At 24.9% G+C, this 24,148-nt stretch overlaps 1 protein-coding gene across 2 annotated transcripts in view; it reads right to left on the bottom strand.

Moving 5' to 3' along the window:
* The window catches only part of LOC114121847 (nucleolysin TIAR), a 317,950-nt gene that overhangs the window by 210,631 nt on the left and 83,171 nt on the right, over nucleotides 1-24,148 (bottom strand). The window lies entirely within an intron of this gene.

The raw sequence follows: 24,148 nt of genomic DNA, 5'->3' as shown, positions 1-24,148 counted from the left end.
AAAAAACAATAATTAATTGTTCAATTATTAATACCCCATGAATAAAATACAATTCTATACATTGTAATAATATTGGTAGGCGTTTAAAAAGGATACTATAACCTTAAAGTCGGTAATTAAACAGGTTAACAAATTAAAACCATACGTTATATGGTTTGGGTTAAAAGTAAGGGACCTCTCCATGTATGTGTATATTATACTGCGAGCGAAGTTATTAATCAAGTAAGGTCCAACATAATGATTATTATAGACAGTTATTTTTTAATTTCAATAGATATAAATACATTTGTTAATAAAATCTTAAATTATAATAATTATCATAAAATTCATGTTGTGACCAAAATTATTTTGTTATTTATGAACTGTTAATAAACATGGTAATGTAAATACAATTAAATAAATTGTAATTGTTTTCTTACAGGATATTATATTGTATATTATAATTTATATGTTATACTTTTATTTTACTTCAATTTTATAGCTATCTTATGTATTTTTACATGAATCACTATTGTGACATTTTGAGTTGTAAAGTTGTATTGAAGTTTTTCAGCTACATTTTAATATATTAAAATTCGATTTGTAAAATTATTCGCATTGCTCATAAGATTTTCTGCTGAAAATAATATTTTTCCCAAGTTTACGTTGTACATACAAAAATGATCCCCCGGCAATGCAGGAAATATAAGAGTTAAAAAAAGATAATTTTTTCATCGCTATAACGTTTAATTTCCTACTCTTCAAAAAACTTACGCTACTTACCAAAGGCGATACGTAGACACGAAAGTTTTTAGAATAGTCAAGTTTTATATATGGGTATAAGTACAGAAATGTTGCGTAAGGGATGAAGGTGGTACATATCGTTTATAAAACTTTACTATTTTGGCACGGGGAGGGGGGTGGTCACAGGAAAAAATCTATCTTATGAATAAAAAATATTCGCTTTAGGTATTTCAATAACCAAAAAGGTTATTAGCATACCTATGTGAAAAAAATTATTTTAAGCAAGAATCGAGGCCCCTATCCCTCTCAATTATAAAAACTAAGTTATTCCTAAGCGCGTACAATTATATAGTAATACGAACGACAAATATATTGTTAATTTGATAAAATATCTAATTTTTCGTTAATTATAATGTAAATAATAAAACCATAAACATATAATTAATGTTCACGTGTAAAACTGTGCAGAACATAATATTATGCTCACCGTAGTGACAGTCTAGATTCTAGATTACACATTCATGATAATATTTTAGCTGTCATCAGTTGAAACCCTATCGCTGTGTACTGTAATTATCGTGAAGTTTTTGAAAGCTATGTAATAGTATTATGATAATTATGTGAAATATGTATTACAATGAAATACATAACTTTCTTTTTTTATCGATATTTCATACTATTAAAATGTATTTAAAACAAATATAAATTGGCTACGGAGGTCTGACCACTGTATTCGTCGATCCAGATGCTGTGAGGTTACTGAAAAATCAGAAAAACGTATTTTATTTATTTTTTTTTTAATTCCAATTGGCTACACACTACACCGACAAAAGAACGTCGTCCGACGCGTTTAACGATTATGAATAATAATACAGCAGCCGATGAATTATTAATAAAGACATCATTTCATAACGATATTGTCTTGTCTACCGAACGAAATCGCTCAACGTTAAATCGACTTCGTTTAGTTCAGTATAATGTCTTTTACAGCGTTAAAAACTCGCGCGCTTACCAAACCGTACAAAGACGTTCTCGATGCAGTGTCGTAGTCAGCCTGCCTAGCGCACCGGTGACGTCGCCGCTCGCTTACTAATCTGTTTATAATGCTCTGTATTTTTTTCCCCGTTATTTTATTCAGTCGGTCGCAGCTACCGAATAGGTGTGCGTATTTTAAGTGTATCGCTGTTATTGTTATTATTATTATTATTTTTATTATTATTATCATTATCATCATCATCATCATCATCGTAATCATCATCATCCGTCTGCGAAGGGACTCGGCGGCAGTCCTGCTGATGCCCCCCCGCACCCCAGCTACCGCACGGTATGCTCGGTTCGGATGATATTAAAGACGCAATAATGGCCACTCGGTTACCGGGTACTTACTGGCAAAATTACACCGTAATCGCACTTGTGATGCCCATACATGCATCGTGTCTATATACACACAGCAATACAGCACCATAGTAGTCGTATTTTATTATGTATATACACCGTCGGCCGTTTTAAAAACACTGTGGAAACGACGTTAGTGTTCACATTATTACTATATATATATATATATAGAATATACGTATAAATGACATTAGGCGCGTATCGCGCGTTATGGCGAGCAGAATTATTATTTCCGTATAAACGTGTGTATGTGCTATTTCAATAATTTTCACTTGGGATTTTATATATACATACATAGATTTATAACAAATAGTTTTTTAACGATGCTTTTTTACGTCATGCTGTACGCGTACCCTTTCGATGAGTGTCGACGACAATTATTATTATTTTGAAAAGAACATAACATATAATTACATTTTATATACATAAAGAATGTAGAAATAGAATAAACATATAAGAATATATAGAATACATTTCTTAAAAGAACAGAATGCTCAATATCACACATATCAGTTAAAAGAGGATAAACCTACTCGAGTTGTTATCCGCAATGTATATTGCGATCCATCTACATTCTTAAAATTAATTAAATCTGAGGTAGAATTGCGTCTTTTTAAGGTCAGGTAGGTTACTAATGTACTTCACAAAACCACCAAATGCCCGCTAGCACTTTTCTTTGTTGATCTGGGACCTACTGAAAAGTCAAATTATATATTCAAACTCTCCAGTATTCTTCATACGAAAATTAAGATCGAAGAACCCTATAAACCGAAGGTAATTAGTCAATACCTCAATTGTCAAGACTACGGTCACACGCGATCATAATGTGGATACTCAGCTCGTTGTGTACGCTGCGGAGACTTACATTTTTCCTCAGACTGCATCAAACTAAGAGATTGTCCTCCAAAATGCGCCCTATGCTCAGGCAACCACCCAGCCAACTACCGAAAGATGCAACTTTTTACAGAGAAATCCAACGTCAAAATAAGCCTAACAATAAAAGTAACTTTCTACATAATATTGTTAATTTTAAGTCAACTAATAATAATTCCAATGTAAAAGAAAGCCACCCACTTCTGGAAACAAATAACCTTAGCACCCTTCCTTCCACTTCATCCCAGAGAACTTATACCCATACTACTTCAAATCAGTCAAGAGATTGTAACCGTTCTCCCCCTCTTAAGTTTCCTTGACGAATTTAAATCAGTTATTAACTTTTTAATTACACTTCTAACACAAGTTATCTCATGTCTCTTAAATAATAAAAATGACAAATAACTCGCTTACCTCCAAATCTATTATCGTCATCCTTTTTAATGCTAATAGCTTAAAAAACCACATCAATGAATTACAAGCTGTCTTATAGGAAAAACGTATCGATATTACCTTAGTTATCAAGACTCACTTAACCAAATACTCCAATGTTTTTATTCCAGGCTATACTCTGTTTAAATCCAATCATCCTGACAACATAGCTAACATAGCTCACGGTGGTGTTGCCATCATAATTAAATCTACTCTGTCCTTTTCGCCACTACCAAACTTTTCACAAGATTATTTTCAATCTTGTGCTGTATCTATTAAGTTAAATAATATACAAATCAGTGATTTGAAATCACTATTACTGCAGCAATTTACTGCCCCCCCCCAAGACATAACAACTTTCCCATTTATTTTGTTGACTATTTTTCATCAATTACTTCACATTTCATAATTGGTGGAGTTATTAATGCGAAACACCAAGCTTGGGGCTGTCGTGCTGGCAACCCGCGCAGCAAAGTTCTCTACAATGTTGTCAATGCCAAACAATATTCGATACTGACCCCCAGGTCCAACTTATTGTCCAACTTCACCACGTAAAAACCCGACATCCTTGATATCTTCATTTCTAAAATACCAAGTAACTTGTACTGCACCCCGGAAAATATCCTAGATACTCTGACCACTCATCTGTACTTCTTTTAATCAATGCATCCCCAACAATACGTATGACACCTCCAAAACTATTTTATCCTTCAACTGAACGTATTAAGTTCCATAACTTAGTAGATCAAGAAATCACACTGAACGTAAATTTAAAACACAAGAAGATATTGATAATGCAGTTGATAAATTTACCTCAATAATTCAAACAGCTGCTTAGGCATCCCAATCTAAGTCAACTTCAACCTCCACTAAGTTTCCACTGTTATTTATACACCTGCGTTCATTAATTACTGATAATGGGAGAGCTAGGGCACGTATCAATCTTTTCGTTTGCCTTCCCATAAAGCATTGTACAATAAACTGCCCAATGCTCTTAAAAAACATATTCAAAAACATAAATCAGATATTTTTCAACAGAAGCTATCTAACTTATCCTCTATTGACACGGTAGCCTCTAGGGGGAAACTAATAAACTCTTACAATATAAACCTAGTTTACCACCACTAACCAAAACTGATAATTTTATTGCTATAACTGATGAGGAAAAGGCTGTTACTTTACGTCAACACCTATTGGAAATATTTAAGCCTCATCCCGACATAAATAATCCAGATCTCACTTCTTAAGTAACCCAGTATTTAGATTGTCCCATGTATCTTTATCTCCCTGAAACCTGAAAAGTGCTTTACACCAAACGAATTAAAAATTGCAGTACAAAAATATTATATTAAAAAAAAGCCAGACTTTGATCTAATTACCGCAGAATTCACTAAATGTCTCCCCAACCGGTTTGAATCATTAGCATCCAAAATTGAGAAAATCTTAGATGGAGTTCCCAAGGGTAGAATTCTTTCTCCCGTTGTTTTTAATATAATATATAACTATGATGAGCCTATCTCCCAAAACACTAGTGTAGCCGTTTATGCGGATGACAAAGCCATCATATCAACTGACAAAAATCCTCTAACTGCCTCAGAAAATCTCCAAACACATCTCAATCTAATGTCTGAATGGTCACCGATTGGCGCATTAAACCTAATAAAGCCAATAAGTCAGTACACACAACATTTACTCTATACCACTCCATTAGTCCTAATATCTATTTACATAACAACCTTATTCCCACGTCTAATACAACTAGATATCTAGGACTTAAATTGGATACGCACCTAACTTGAAATAGCCATACCTGTATTAAGAGACTTGCCTTAAACGCCCGTCTTCGAAGATTATGAACTTTACTCATAAATAATAAACACACCGAATAAAAAAGTTAAATTTCTTATATATAAAACATTACTTAAACCTTTATGAACATATGGTCTCCAATTATGGGGTACTGTAAAAGTATCTAATACCAATTAAATTCAACAATTTCAGAATATTGCCCTTAGGAAAATATTTTTTGTTTCTAATTACACTTTACATAAAGACTTATTAATTAAAATGATGCAGAAGAAGCTACATGCTTCCACATGTCGTTGTTATAATATAATTTAACAAAATTATTAAATGATTTTAAAATTTAAAAAAAAATCTTCTATTGATTTTTTAATATTGAAATATTGAATTATATTTAAATAATTAATTTAACAAAATCAATTTAAATATTATAAGTGTATATTAAACAACTAAATAGATAAGAAATATGAAATATCACTGAGAAAAAAGTTGGGTAGAATGATATTGTTAAATGCTGAAGTATAAATAAAGTAATAAAGGTAATAAAGGTTTAAATAATACATACCATGAACATATACAAAACCTGTCTTACAAAATAGTTAATAATAAACTATATTACTATTCGACTCACAGTTATATTTATATTATACTTCTATTAATAATAATAATATATAAAAATAATAATTTATTATTTCGCAAATAAAATAAATTTTGATTTCTTACTAGCTTATATTATATCGTTTAATTTTAGTTGAAAGTTAAACCTTCAAAGGATAATGTCTAATGGCGTGAACAAATGAAATTAGTGTTGTTAAAAATTATAGTATTACTACGGAGTCTCATTTCTTACCACTTCCTTCTTTTGCATACTCAATTTCACTGCTTGAATGCTTAAATAATTCCCAAGTGAGATGTTCTTTTAATTAAATAGAAAATTCATAAGATTGCATAGATGGCGAGGGTTAAGAGAAGGGGAATAGTTCATCTTGGAACCCAAGACGGTGAGGCCAAACAATATTCATCCGACAAGGATTGGTGAACTTTGATGTACACACGGAGTAAATTACTTCAACTTGATTAAATATTTCTCGTTTGTTTTTCGTTTCTAGTGTACAATCGTTTTACTTAATTAAATTTAGTTACGTAAAATATGAATTGAAAACCGCGTTCATTAGAACAACAACACTTATTGTGTGGGACACCAATTGTTCATTATAATCACAAAGTTATATAATATATACATTATATACTCGTACATATTATACAACATATGTATATAATATAATATTATATATATATATTGGCATTCATTGACATTTTTGGGTTAAACGTATGTATTATACCTATAATTTGGTTCGTAATATAAACAAGAAATTAACCCGAGTAAAGATTTCATAGAATTTAACGTTTTGAAAGGTAAATCATTAATTTATGTATTATATAACGCGTATTATTAATTATTATTGATTTAATTCTGCATATTTTACATTATTGACTAAAATATAAAGTATATTTTATTGAAAAATTTATATCAATTAATTCATTCGTGCTAATTTTTCGGCACAATCGAAATTAATCTGTTCATTATAGGTAATTGAATTAATATATTTAGTTAAATACAATATATAATTATAATTTATAAGAATTAAAAAGACTGAACAGAATACAAAATGACACGTAATGGGTATCTCTTCTTTTTAAATATTTTGTTATTGAGATCACCTAACCTCATAGATTATTATAATAATCTTCAACACCCTGAAATTATATCTAAAATAGTTAAGCCAGTAAATATAAATAAATTATATGGCATATTTATCTACAATATATAGTTAAAAATATGTAATAATTTTTAAGATAATTGGATTTAATTAAATTCAATTTAATGGTATTTACGATTTGGTATAAACATAAATCAAAGTAGGTAATTATTAAATAGCGTTAAAGCTTATTAATTTATTTTTATACAGTATAGGAACATTTTGGTTTTAAAATATTCAGGTGATATACAAAATATGCAGAGATTAGATTTGTATTCAATTGTTTGATCATAGATATTAAAATAATTTGATTGACTAATATAATGGAAATGTTTCTATCTGAACTTTTAAAATACTAACCATTTATCAAGAACGATTATAGAATTCAATATTTTGTATGGTTATTTTCGTAAAAAAAAAATAATATATTTGTGAGATATTGACAAATTCGTTAGTATATTATATGTCTAGACTTAAAGTGAATATATCGTTTTGTAAATTGGCATCCGAGATAATATGTCAAGATCAAATGTTGAGAAAAACGATTTAGTTTAAACCTGTGAAATATAAGGGCACTTTTGAGTCCATTTTGGCTTTCAACCAAAGATCTTAATGTGAATTGTGTCCCTCGTTAGGCGAACAGAAGTGCTAAGAATTAGGTCACATAAATTTAATTTCATTCGTGTCCTATAGAGTATTATTTAACATACCATACGCGACGTGTACAACGTGAGTGGTTCACACGTATGGTTATAACAGTATTTCTTAAAACGAGAGTGAAAACTTCATCACTATTAACTTTTTTTTATCTTTTATAAACATATTTTTTCATAAAGTATACATGTGCTATAAGAGAGGCAATGAGAACATAAAATGCACAGTTTTTCTTATAAATCTTGATTGTCGACCTTTTATTTGAGTACATTAAAAATATTTTCCTTGTCGAATTAAAAAACTTTTTAGTCACTCACCTATTCCACCTTTTAACTGTGGCTTTTATTATTATTTTTGATAAAATAATCAGATTAGCGACATGGGCACCGTCACACAGAGAAGTAAACACAAGCACACATACATATGTAAAAATAGCGTGTCGCACGCTCGCTAACTTATTTCCGACCCAATCAGTCAAAATGCTTCCTGGGGGAGTTAAAACGTCAACTTTCTGTTTAAAGAAAATACATATATACTTAATCTATTGATTTGATTTCATGAAAAATATATTCTGTCAATGATATTTATTTTAAATCCTCTTTTAAGGTTTTTACATATTTTAATAGTATATTTTGTGTTTATCTCTGTATCATCACAATCCTCAAACACAATTCATTTATATATGTATATTAAAAATAAAAAAATAAAATAAAATATGCTAATACGTTAAGACTTATAAACGTTTTTTTTTAGAACAAAACAAAAGTATAAATAATCAGATAAGTGAAATAATTGTTGAAGACAGTAACAACTGTATATTATACAACAGTATAATACAGTGATGATATTATAATATACGTAATTATTAACTAATGCATAAAACATTTACCATTCAAATATAAACTGATCTCAATTATCAAAGGATTTACATAAACAAATTAACTTAAAATTATTTAATTCATAATAATAAATTATAATTATACATATTATAAATGCTAAATTGATATTGCAATAAGAAATTTGTTTAACTTTTTGCATTGTTTCACCAAATGTTGGGTACTTTATTTTTTATTTTTTATATAGGTTAAACGTGAGTCTCGCCATCTCGCAAAACACTGAATGCAAATTTTTAATTTTGTTGTATGTTAATTATTTTTATTTTTAATTTGTATGCATAGATGTATAACATAAGGGTAGGTGATCAATCTTTGCTACTCTCCTTTTCTGGAAAACATAATTATACCGAAAAGTCACTTACCTAATTAAAAACCTTTTATTGGTAAATTTTAAAAATTCTTTGATTAATAATCTTATTAATACACAAAAATCCTTGAAAATAATTTTGTTAATAACATACACATACATGTTTTATATACTTATTGTTTTGCAATTATCAGCAATCAGATTGAATTTAATAGTTAATTTATACAGAAAATATACATTCATTGGTTTACTTTTGCTGTCTATACTGGTAAAAGCTGCACGAGTATAATATACGTAAATACAACGCTATTATTGGAAATAAAAATATACTCTACGGCCTACTTGTTTCATAAGTATAAGATAATAATTAAAAAATATGACTACCAATAAATAATTCTATAATAAACATTATTTAAATTGTAACGAGATACGTCATTTTAATGTATATTTTTTTCATACTGTATAGTGTATACCAGAGATGGGCAACTCAAAGTATCTAGGGGGCCACTTTTAAGTACTTTAAAATCTAGCGGGCCGCAGAGCATAGGAGAAAGCAAAAAAAAGTCCTTCAAATTTACTTACATTTATTTTTTATCTTTATTTATTTATATTTACAATTATTATTTAATGTGATACTTGAGGATGAGGTTTTTTAATAGACAATTTAGTAAAATCCACTTCTATATCTGTAGTTGAAAATTATATGAAGTAATTTGAAAATGTAGCGCGGGCCAGATAAAAAAGGTACGCGGGCCGTATGCGGCCCGCGGGCCGCCAGTTGCCCATCCCTGGTGTATACAAATTATAATTGACAGAACAACATTAAAATATTTTATGTATAATAATGAATAGTACGTATATGGTTTTTATAATATTATGTAAACCAGTTCTTAAATATTCTTCCAATTGAACAATTGCTTATCTTTTTTTTTCATAATTATTTATAAAACATAAAATTAAATCGTATAATAGCTTATACTCAACGTAAACGATAATCATATAACGTTTGAAATAAGTACAAAGAAAAAAAATAATAATACATCAGTCTGATGAAAATCTTGGAACCACAAATCGATGCAACAAACAAAGTAATATAATATATTTTAAATAAAAATATTAAGTCAATCTAAGTATTAATAAGAATGATTATAAAAAAAAAATAATAATAATAATAATAACTTAAAAGAAAATGCAAATTGTGATATTATTAGATATAAACCATTTTAGTTTAATATAAATTATATAGAATTTAATTTTAATAGTTATTCCGAAATACTACAATAAAAAAACTAAATCTTAATTTAAATATTGACAATGCAATAAATTGAAATACTTAATTTCCGATTTTTGAATTTATTTGAAGTTTTAATAAAATAATACATATTTTTCCACATTATAGGTAATATTTAAATTATAAAAAAGAGCAAAGAAAAATTGCATTGTAAAAACGTAAATTATATTTTCATGCAACTCTTAATAATACCAATGAACACTAAAACATCCTCAAATGTGAATTTGCATGTATATTATTGTATATAAAAATAAATGAATAATACAACCAAAAAACCTTCAAAGCCAATATAGTTTCATACATTTTTTATTGAACCTAAAAACCCTTTAGTTCCACCGATTACCCACTGTTGTAAAATGACGCTAACATGCAATATGAAGGTATAAGGTAAAGTAAACTTCCAAGCATCTATGGGCAATATAGAGAGAATTTGCAGACTGCTCGATTACGGTTCCCTATATCCTACAAGAACGTGCGAACTAGAATATATTAAGGACCAAGTATATATTATTCCGATCGAATGCTTATACCACCTTATCGCCAAACCAACTTAGAATCGAAATATTTCGTAACTAGCTTAAAATAAGACAACAATATTTACGATTCAATTACATAAATCATGAAGTTTGGTATACCTGTATATAGCTAATGAATTTATAACTGATTTAAGAAATGTATAAATATATAATATATTCAACAATCTAAACCATGTAGAAAATTTGGAATGCCTCACAATGCTGAATCACCAAACGGTTTTTTGTTTTGTTTTGTTTTATTTATTCATTATTCTATTAGAAAATAAAAACTTTTAGTATGAATAGTTTATTCTTTTGTATTCCATTAAATGTATAAACAAAGTCACTCTCAAAGACCAATGTTGTGAATAATCTGCCTCGGTTTACTTATTAGGTAGGTACTTTCATTGTTTTCCAAAGTTTCTTTTTACGTTAAACCTCAAATTAATTAATTATTTGATTAGGTAATTCTTATAAATGTGTTTTCAGTTTGTTCTAATTATAAAATATTTCATTTCATTTTTATTACAGAGATTATTATTTAATGTTTATGTATAAATAATATAATTATAAGATTGTTGGTATGAAATATCTCTAACGACCTAAAGTATATACCTCAATAGAAATCAATAGAGGTACCAGAGAGAAAGAAATATTAATTAATTAACAAAAGTTCATTAAACTATTCAATGCAGACAATATTAGTTTATTATCATAATATTATCTTCAAATATATTATTAAAATAATATGGTTATATTAGTTTAAATAAATTGTTTTTTCAAACATTTATACCTGAAGAACAGAAATATAATATATTTTATATTTTTCTTATCAGATAAGGATTATTCACTTTAAATAGCTAAATGTTTTTAAATTGTATTTTTAAATTTCTAATGATAACTTACGAAAATTTAGAAGGATAAAAAAAATGTTGAGAAGTAATTCATAATATACAGCTAGAAAATATATTAACTACATTATTTACATTATAATATAAATTTACACTTTATAGATAAAAATATTGTAAATGAATTCATTGATAAAAATAACCTTAATACTGATTAAAGATGAGTTACAATTAATTTCTTAAAAACTAAAACTACTCAATATTAGTCCAAGTTGTTAAAATTTATAAATAGCAATTAAGAAATAAATAACAACTGGTTCAGAATACGTCTTATATAAGTTACAGTTACAAGTTATGCATATCTAAAATATTGTAAGGCGATCCTATGATGTGCCTTCACTATATAACTTCGATATTAATACCAATCATAATCAGAAAATATTAGTTTCCAATTATATTAGTGTTAACGTACAAATCAGATAATATTTATATATTATATATATATTATTTATATATGGTGATTTTAACACTTATCTAAAAACACAAAACAAATAATTAAAATACACTTTTAAAAGTATTTGTAATTTGTCTTAATTCGTGTACTTTAATATTGTTATATTGTAAATTGCTTAATAAAAACGTATACAAATCGTAAAAATAATAGTTTTATAAAACATTTATTTATATTTTTAAATGAAGGTGAGTATAATGAATGATTGCATGTATCATAATTCATAATACATACAATATCAATATTATATTTAAATAATTAACCATTTTTTACATATACGAATAACATACATAATCAATACGAAAATTCAATTTTGATTTTCAACTAACAACGGTAAGTACAGTGAATCTTCTATTCAATGGAAATTAGGTAACTGTATTTATTACTTAAGTTCTGTCTTGAGATCGAGTGAACATTTAACTTAAAAGTAAATTAAAGTTCCAGAAACTTTGCAAGACGACTGAATCCAATTCAAAACAGACAACCGAGACGTTAATTCAACAATATAATATAGTACAACTGTGTGAAAGAAACTATGTGACAAAAATATACGACTTTAAAAGATCATTATGCGTTTTTATTTTTAATATTGAATAAAACATAATTTGTGTTTGTTTTCAATATTACAAAATATACAATGAAAACCAATAAAATATATACAGGTATATATTTTTAAATTGTATTTATTTTTTCAAGTGTCTTATATTATTCCATACCTTTTGATACCAATTAATACAGTATTGACTTGGTCATTAATTTGAATATGAATCTCTTAAACATACCTATAACAAAAAAAACACATTATTATTTTTAATTTTTTTTAAAAATAATCAAAATATTTCTAAAAAGTTTCAGAAAATTTTAGGAATTTTAAAATGTTCTTTTAGGTATAGAAACAAATTATTGTTTTGTTATTTTTATTTGCAATATATTTAAATTATTACGATTAAATTTATATTAATTTAACGTTTAAAATCGTAATTAGTTGTATTTTTCTTCTATAATAACAGTTGACTGAAGAACAAGTTAAAAAATATTTATTAATTTGTATCAATATAACATAATTTTGAATATTATCAAACAACTATTATTTTATGAAAAAAAAATATGATAAGAAAATAAAAACTTTTAATTTATTTAAAAAGTAATATATAATTTGATAAGATATATTTAATACAATCATATAGATCAATACGTTAATATGTGTGTAGTATCCCATCTTAGATTATTAGTGAATATTTACTCTAGTAATCATTATGTAAATAAATTTAAAAAATGTGTGTATCAACTTTAGGTTTAGTAAGTTAAATACACGTTTTATACGAATTTCAAATTTGAGATATCAACCAATGAACACAAAAATGTATTTTTACATTATTTAAGTGCACATAAATTGTCAGTCTTAGCGATGTATAATGGTTTTTGAATTTAAAATCATGAAACACAACTTTGATTTAACCTGATGCTTTTCATTGAAATTTAGTCATTAATCTATTAACCAGATTATTACAATATTTATTTATATTTGTATTGATTTAGTTTAATTATATATATATAATATATAGATTTGCATTTTAAATAATTATATTGTATTATTTAAAATAAAACTCATTTTTATTTTTAAAATTTAAAATTATAATAATACAAAATAACGATATTACATTGTGTATTTTATTTATACAGCTTTCATATATACGTGCTAATTACTTATCAGTTATCGAGCAGTATAAATTAACTAAAAACCTAAAAAGCACAGTAAATTAGCTGTTCATTTGATAGGCCATTTTGTTAATTTAAGTTAGTCGATAATAGTTTAAATATATACGAAATGGTGACTTCTGACGGAATTTAATGGTTATCCAATTAACAACTATAAGCAAACTCGTTTGAAATAATTTATATTCGAGAATTCAGTACAATATGATGTAAATTTGTATGGGAAGAGTTGAATAGTATGAATAGTTTTAAATATTAATAATTATTATAAATAAATATAATGATAAACATATTTATTCGGTAAATATCTGAAACATTTTTATTTAAATTTTAAAATTACATTTATAATTCAGATTAAATTAATTTTTAAATAGTTAATATTGAAGTTTTATTGTTGAGTCATTCAATAATTACCAGAACACGATAAAAATATTTTGTAAACATTTTAATTTTTAAGATATATTTCAGAGATTTTATTTATTTGTTTATAATAATATTTCACATTATATATTCCCCGAAATATTATATTATATTGTGTATAACAAACAATTAATTCAATTTGTTACATATCAAATTTTATAAATTATTAAATCAAGTGTTTTATTAATAAAATTCAGTCACCTAAAATTAAAATGGTATACTAAATAATATTTTCGTGTGATTAAAAAAGAAAAAAAAAGATATTTTAGAATAAATTTACTAGCTGGAATTCCGTACAATGCACATATACAAAGTACAAACTATATAGTTACATAACATATTTATTCATATGTAGGTATATATTAATAAAAATTAATAAATAATAATTTTCATGTGGGGTGTTTGATAATGATAAGCTCAAAAGAACACATTAGGTCATTCTATAATAATCCGTTAACAAGTTATCCTTCTCAATGTCGATGTACATCCTTCACCTGTCAAAATACTATCAACAAGTCAAGCATTACGCCAAATACATTACAATATATTATAATATGAAGACATCAGACAAAATATGAACACTAACATTTTGTCGATAATAATATTAAAGAATGATTATTCATGAAATATTATGATGTATAATAATTTATGCATTTTATCATTTATTAATGAAAAATATGATAAATAAATATTAAATATAAACTTAAAGCTAGTTTAATTGGCATTGTGAGGAATACCTATTGTATATATTAAAAATATTATACTATTTATTTGATCTAACGACGAAAATAATTGTAAAACTTTCTTCTTCTTTTTTTTTTTTTTTTTTGGACGATATAAATATAAATTGTAGTGTTATTTTAAGTTAAAAGTTTCAATACACACGATAACAAGAATTTAAAACAAAAAAAAAATAAATAAATAAAAAAAAAAAAATACTTGGTCCAAATTCATGAGTTCTTAAGTGATTAGTTTCTTTGATGTTTTGAGAATTATTAAGGATTCATTTTTTGTCGGAAAGAAGCAGGAAAAATATTTTATAACAACTTTTTAAAAAACTATTCAAGAAAAAAAATATTGATAAAAATGTTTACCTTTATAAACAGTAAAACACAAATATTTTATTTTCTGTATAAAATACTTTTTTTTTGATATTGAAATGTTTGAAGTTAAAATAATATAATTATAATAGTTCTAATAACAAGTGCAATTTAGCATTTTTTTTTTTAATAAAATAATAATCTTGTATTTGATATTATTATTTCGTTAAACAAAATGTATTTAGGTATAGCAATGAACTAAAGATAACTGTTTCTTTGAATTTTTAAACCAGACTTTTGTCTAACTAATTTATAAATATAACAATGAGAAAGGCATAATAATAGTTTTTTCGTTATTTTTATTCTTCATTCAAAATCAATGTTGCATAAATAATAGCTAACAAACAATAATGTTAATTAACAAAAATAATAATTAAAATAAATAATAACTGATTCATCGGTTCAACTAAATAATATGTATAGATTTGTTATCCGTAAAATACAAAAAAAAAAATGTAATAACTATAAAAAATGAAAATAAGATAATACATTTTGTATGTATGTATCCTTTTTGTACTTTTACAACGTTGAAAATGAATCGGAATTATATATTTTGAATAAAGAAATAGGAAATGTATAAAAAACGTTTTGTTGTTCTCCGGTTAAGTTATTGACCAAATACATAAGTAATTAAAGTTATAAGATAAATATTAACTTGAAACTAAAATATAATTCATTTAAAATCATGTAGATATTTTTCAAAAATAGAAAATACGCTGTTATTATTATTAATTATTTTTTTTTACAAAATATACTTTTGTGAAATTTTTATATTAATATTGCATAACTTTTTCAGCCCCGTGACAAGCACGTTTATTGTTGTTGTAACCAGTCTTGCAGTAGTAGAGTTGGATTCTTGAAGACCAAAGTAAAATGAGCTTATTTCGTGAAAATTAATTATCTACAAGGACTTTATTTAACTATTTAAATGTCTAAATTAATAGTTAATATTCTACTCTGAAGATAAAATTATTTTGTTAAATCTATAAAGATTATCTGATATCTGTACCCAATTAAACACAATAAGGTAAAAATAACTTTTACCCATAGTAACTCCAGGGCAATGTACGGAAATAAATTAATTTAACTTCCCACTTATGTTAAAAATAATTCAAAATATAAATCTTTGTTTATTTTAAAATAACACATAATTCAACTGACTCATTCGATGAATAAGCTGTAGCTAAACAATCGTTTTCTACAATAGAAAGATCTGATAATAATTATTAAACATGTATATTATATTATGTATATTTATTATTAAGTATAGAAATACATTTAATTTAATATTTTAATTCATATACTTTTATTTTAATATTATCAAAAACAAGTGTATTATTGCAATATTATACATTATGTATCTATTTTTCTTTGGCCATTTTTTCTTAATTATATTTTACCATTTTAACTAAATTGCATGTATAAAGTGGATCAAAAATAGTGAAATATGGTTTATTGATATATATATATATATAGTGCCTAATAAAAATAAAATTCAAAAACTAAATAATAATACATATTATCTTTATTTTATTAATTATAGTTGTAGAGTAAAATATATTATTAAAATGATTGTATAATTGTTACTATGACATTAATTGGAATAAGGTTTGATTACTATCTACACATAAACAATAATATTTTGATTAATACAAGAAATATACGAATCTATTACGTCTATATTTAGTATAGTTTTTGGTTTATATAAACATATTTTAACGTCAAAAAATTGCTGTTTTTTGTTAAAGATTTTTGTTTGTAGAACGTTTTAGCATTTTCGGTCGAGTAAATTTTGAAATATAATATTGACAAATGAACAAAAAATCTGCCAGTAGAGTAAACACTACATACAATTTCTAACCTTAGGCTGAAAACCAAAAAATATGTTATCGGCTGTAAGAAAGTTTTTCTAACTTAAAAATTGAACAAAAATATTACATGAAAAATAACAAATATATATTTATACTAGATATATACTTGCTGTCTCGGATAATTCGTTTTCTGTACGAAATATATTGGTTTTGGTTATTTCTTAGAAATATGACACCTTACTTATGGTAAATGATACAAATTGGAAATTGAAAATTTTTTTTTAACAATAACAAACAATAAAATCCTTAAATAATTTCCTTGTCAGTCATATTTTTATTAAAAACTAAAACATGAAAACAAATGTTGAATTTTATTATTAATTAAAATGAAGATGTCTTATTTTTATCCTAATATGAATTAATGAATAATACTTTTCGTCAATCTCTGGGTACATAGTAAATATATATAATAGATAGTATAAATGAATGAATAAACTTGATGGTTTGATAACACGATAATACGTAACATATAATTAGCCACGTGAGAAGTGAGGGATTTTCTTGATCTAACCTAAAAATTGACGTATGTAAACTATTTTTCTATTGTTGTATAAGGACCTAGCTCACGCCTGGTTGCACCAACACAATCGTCCTTGTCGCGGCCTATTCACTTAATCAAACTGGTCGGCGCAGTGACGACGCTAATTCTTAACCAATATGTTGTATATAATATATATTATTTTTATTAACATATGTAATAAAATAAATATTACACTGAACACACTTATCGTTTTTATAATTATGGACAGTTTGCTAAATATCTGGCGAACTGTTTCAATTACATGCATAGCTATTATGTTATTTACTGTGACAATGTAAGTAATATTTGCCACTATCCAACATTTTTGTCTTTACTGTACTTGTACACTGTACATATAAAACCAATTCGTTGATCTCATCTCCAGAGAATTGATTTTTACGAGTTTGGTTGAGATTAAAAAGGTAGCCATGATTTAGCATGTTTTGTTAATAACGCTATAGCCATTTCTTAAAATTTGTTCTAAACTTATTTTAAAATGTACATTTAAAGTATGTAGGTTGATACGTAGATGAGTTTTAATATTCTAAAAGTTAAACTACTTGTTCAGACCCTAGATTTAATTATTTAATAATACGCAAATGTAAAAGTCATAACGTCGATTATATAACATTTCAAGTTTACTGTATAATTACTTTCTTCGGTGTTTAGAAAACAAAATGCCATAACAATATTTAGAAAATATACTTTATATTTCATATTGGTGAACATAGTAGTTTTGTGTAAAATGAGCTTATGTGAACATTTTTTTTTTTATATTTATAACACTATTGATATGATATGATAATTTTCAATTAATTAATAATTCTTGAAACTTACAACAATTTACGTTTTTTATAATGTTAATTATTTTTGTAAGTACTTATTGCTTGTAATATCATATTATATTCGTTTCCAAATATTGCTTTAAAATTTAATATTTAGTAATTAACATAATATACAAAATGCAAATATAAACTATGGTCTTCATTAGTCTAATCCAAATTCCATACATAAAACAATGAAACAGGTTTTTGAATTTATTGTAAGATTTAAGTTTATAAAATTATAATAAATGAGATTTATTATCTCTTTTCATTTATCTTTTTTTAAAAAAAATCTTTTAAGTAATACAAATTTAGTTTGATAATACTACGTCTAACTCGTTTTTAATTCTGATTTGAACCTCTTAATTTACTGAATACGTGAAAATATCATAAAGTTCCATAAATGGATAGATTTTCAATATAAGTACTACTTACCACTTTCGCTTATTGTAACATATTATTACACGCTTCAGATAGTGTAAAATAATTTTAATTAACAAAAAAGATTCAAATTGTAATCATTTTTGTCAAATCGATTTGTTGAAACTGTTTGTTAACATTTATGTTGTCCAAAAAGTGGAGTCACTGATGACCATGCACAATAACAGCCCTCAATATTATTATGATTTTGTAAGCAACCATTTCTATTGTTGTCACAGACTTAACGTTTGTATACTGTAATACAATATTATGTAATATGAGTATATGGCGTATACCACTATTACATGCATCGGTTTGCCGAGTCAATTACAAATGCCCTATTCGATTCTCATTAACCCTCAACAATTTCTATATATCTGCACATCAAACAACCCCTACTTCTATCTGGTAGATGGCTAATTAATTATTTGCCAATAACGTACATACTTTGTATAGGTACATAGGTAACTCGTAAGTATAATGGTTAGTGTGAGTTTCCGAGTGGATATGCTGCTAGCAACCAATCTGTAGACTACAGGTATCATGTGTATTATCCATAATTGAACGACTTATTTCAACTTGGTCTCAGTCAATAATGAAAGACTATTCAAAAGTTGGATAACATAATACCATCATATCACTAAATGATGGTAAATTTAAACAATATAGGTACTTACTTGAATAATGTACATTAATTATTATTTTATATTTTATTTTCATTGATTAAATATATGCAATAGCTCCATATATTTGTGTACTTAAAAGTTCATAATTAGATGCTAATTGTTGGCACAATTAAATCAAGATAGATAATTGAACTTCAAGACAGTTTGAAAATAAGTTATACATTATTCAGTAAAAATTTTAAAACAACGGCGTGATGAAGTTGACATTTTTACTTATTCACTGATAGCTTAAAAGTTTTGGTTCTCAATAATTGGCATAAGATATTCAGATTTGAAGTACGATAAAGTTTATCAAAGCTTGATTGTAGAAACCCTTAATACAGTAATTGGCGTATTTTTATTACCCAACAATCTTAATTCTAAATTTGATTACTTATAAATGATAAAAAAAAAAAGGATAAATTAAAACTTAATGTTAATCATACATGTTTTATTATTTTTATTTTAAAGGTATGATGAGTATTATTTTTTGGTATTCTTGTAAATAACGTAGAATATGTTAAAATATTGTATTCTTCTAAACAAATTAAATTTCGTCTTCAAAAATTGTCTAAAATAAATGCTCAATCATTAATTTTCATTTGGCAAATTTGATTAAAATATGTCAGATATTGTAAATTTTACAAGTTAAAATAAAAAAAGTAAAAAAAAAAAAACGTCATCGTATATAAACGTCAAGATATAATTGTACCCTTTCTAAGATTTAATTTTAAAACTTGACGTTTATACATTTTGTCGTTTTCTATTTATTATTAATATGACACTTGATAATATTATTCATTTTAAAATACTATAATTCAACGCAGCATTGTCAGTAATAATAAAACAATTGAGTTGTATTTCAATGTTTATGCATTATATCTATATATTATGTATTAAATTATTCAAATTTATGTCAATATTGTCAATGTATTATGTGTAATAAGATATAAGTACCTACATTATAATGTATCTAATTCTTCATGTTTTTTTTTTTATTTAGTTTTATAAGTATAATTTATGCTTTTTACTTTAATTTTTACGTCTGTGACCATACAAAGTGATTCTTTGAAGATTGAACACTTATTTTCTTAAAAAGTATTTTCATATTTTGGATTAATTATAATATACAAAGAAATATCCCTAAACATTACTATTTTTCAATACTATGAATTTTTACCTACCATAGTCTCATTATATTATTATAAGTTGATAATAATAATAAGACATTTATTGTTTTAAAACATTGACCATGATAGGTATCAAATGCAATTAAATAATAATAATTGTTACAATGTTAATATATCTGTACTTAAATATTCAAAAATAATATACTCGTTTTATAAACTTATTAAGGTTTTTACAATAATTAATATTAATATTAATAATTGATAACTAAACTATAAGTATTTTAAATTTTACTATAAAATATTTTTTACTAATATAATTTAATGCATATTAAGGTGATTGGTCAATATTATTAATAATTTATATTACTATAAAACAATATTTTTTTTAAAAAAATTATAAAATTTTCTTTGAAATACCTTTATGTTTATTTATTAAAGTACTAATTAAATTATTAAAAATTGATCCAGAATATCAAAGATTTAGATTGATTTTATAAAATAATAAAAAGGTATAAACTTTAATAAAAAAATCCCAGGTGATCAACCATCCGAGATCTAATGTTTTGTGAAGGCTTTAAATTTTTTTATTCTATGTCAAACATATTGTGTCCACTAGCTACTTCACCAAATTAAGTTTTATAAAATAAAATAATAATATTATTATTCTTACATAAATACTATAAACAAAATCTATAACTAAGTTCATATTATTTTAATCAAAAAATCAGTTAATTATTCAAAACAACAACATTATCCTATACTAAACGTGATAAAAATTAATAAAATCCTTCGAAATTGTATTTACTTATGGTTATCCTAGTGGACGAAAAAAATAAAATAATAATATTATAGTATGTATACAATAAATATTAATGGCAATACATAGGAGTATATTCACCCATAAGTAAATATATTTTAGGTTATTTAAATAGTTGGAAGATGAAATCCACCTGTTTACAGTATATTCCAGACGTGGATACTGGACCTAATGATATTGTCAATCAACGATGAGGACAAGTTAAAGCATAAGCTATAAAACACGAATTTGTACACACCAAAGCCACGCTGGTCGTCTATGTGTGTATTGCATAAACTATTACTGCAGTGAATCCACGGTATATGGCCACTACTTTTGGTTGCAGCAACTTTTATAATATAATATGTAAGTTAAATACAAATATGATTATAAAACTCTCTGTTCAGTTTATTATTTTTTTTTCCAAAATATGCTTCTATTACATGTATTTGTATTTAATATATATATATATATATATTGTAATAGTATTATACACGAATAAGCAATTTAAGTTCCTAATCATAAAATAGCTACCATAAAATATTTACGTTACAAAGTTAAACGTGTTTGTAGTTATCATATCAACAGTAATAATTACTATTTATAATAAAAATCTAAGAGAAATCTGTTTATTATTATGAAAAATAAAATACCCTCAGAGTTTTAAATATTAAATTGTGTACTTAGCTAACAACATTAAACATCGTGTTATTAATTTTCTATTCAATAACTGAATTGTTATAATCAGAAATATAAAAAACCTTTTTATTTTTTTAATTTAGAATAAAACAATATAAATATATACATAATATATAATATTCAACCAAACGCTATCAAAAATTATAGCATAAAAGTATAGAATAGATTTACAGATGATAAAAACACACCTACATTATTTGCTGTGCAGATTAGAATGTTATACTTTAGTATAATATATCTTATCTTAATAAAAACAAAAACAAAATTAAATAAATATTATCTTACCACCTTACAATACGCTGAGACAGAGTTTAAATCTCCATAGTAAAAATTATATTTTACGTAATATTATAATATACTCAAAAAATTGATGCAACATAGCTATATATAGAACATAAAAATATATCTTTTAAGTTTTAATAACAATAAACAGATAACTAGTTTGAGTAATAAAACAATTATTAATAGTCAAATAGGTACATTTTTATGAACAAATTATGTTTACGTAATTATTTATGAAAAATATTCAAAAAGTTAAAAATAAACTATTTTATATTAGGTAATATTGATTCCTTCAATTATAGTCATATTAATTCAGTTTTATAATATTATATAACATTATGTGTATTTATATAATGCTGTAAAATATAATTTAGTAAATTTAGTAAATATAAACGGTATGCACTTTTATTGATACTAAATGAATAGTACGTTTTAGTACACTTATTCTATTAAGTGACTACATAAACCATATTTTATGAAAATTAAATATTAATTAAAAAAAAATTATTAAATATAAAAATAACATTTTTGGTAGTTCTTTGATTAATTTGTAATGATTTCGTTATTTGAAATTTGAAATTACAATAGAACATTCAATTATAATGTTGGTTTGTTATTTATATTTTGAATTGATAAAATTAAATGGCTTATATTCTTCATGGTACATATTAATACCAATTAGTTATATAAATAATAATGTTACCGAAACAAAAATGTTATTATACATAAATGAAAATTAAAAGTTGAAAATATAAATTGAGCCTATGAATATTAAGTTAACATTTCAAATCTTAAATTATTAATTTTAAAATTACATTAATAAAATGTATTTTATTTTATTGAAAAATAGATTTTCAAGAATATAATATATTATATAACTTATTTTCCAATTTTTTTTTCGTTTTTCCTGATTATTTTTTAAACCATCAAAGTTGAAAAACGAAGCATTTTTACTGCAGAAGATGACGATAAACACTAAAAAAATAAAATAAAAATTTACAGTAGTCGCTGCTTATTGGACTCATATTGGTAGAGAGTATCTGCAATTGCATAAATCAATACGGCAAAAAGTCTAAGAATAAAAAGATATACTTATGGATTCTAGTAAAAAATTTAAATTTGGATATGTCCTAATAAATATTCTTTGTTATGTAGTTATTTATTTAAATATTTCAAATATTATATATGTTGAAATTGATACAATTAAATATATGAAAGTCGATAACGATTTTTGTAATGCATTGAATCAGGGAAATAATATAAATCGTCAAAATATAAAGGTAAAATCAATAAAATTGATTGAAAAATGTAAAAATATACTTTTTTAAATAAATTAATTAGTGAAATAAATCCAATAAAATGTTTTTCCTATGTTATAGCATACGAGTAGCGAGTACGTTTAAATCAGACCTCATTGAGTCTAATAGTCATATGAGTCCATTATCCGAGAGTCCAAAAAACTACGACTACTGTTGTACTATAGAGTAAAAATCAATGAAAGAGTTTAAATTCATAAAAAATACTGCTGATCGTTCTTTTAGAATTCACCATACTAAATGTATTAACTATTCTTTCAATAATTAGAAAGTAATAGAAAAAATCACAATTATAATTTGACTGAAGCTGGAGTCCGGCACTCCACCGCATGAATATGATGCACGTTTGGTATCTTTATACATATTACACCATTATATTAA

The sequence above is a fragment of the Aphis gossypii genome, chromosome 2 (genome assembly GCF_020184175.1).
Source record: "Aphis gossypii isolate Hap1 chromosome 2, ASM2018417v2, whole genome shotgun sequence".
Taxonomy (NCBI): domain Eukaryota; kingdom Metazoa; phylum Arthropoda; class Insecta; order Hemiptera; family Aphididae; genus Aphis; species Aphis gossypii.
Note: the sequence above shows the minus strand (reverse complement) of the source record. Positions and strands in the feature narration are given on the sequence as shown.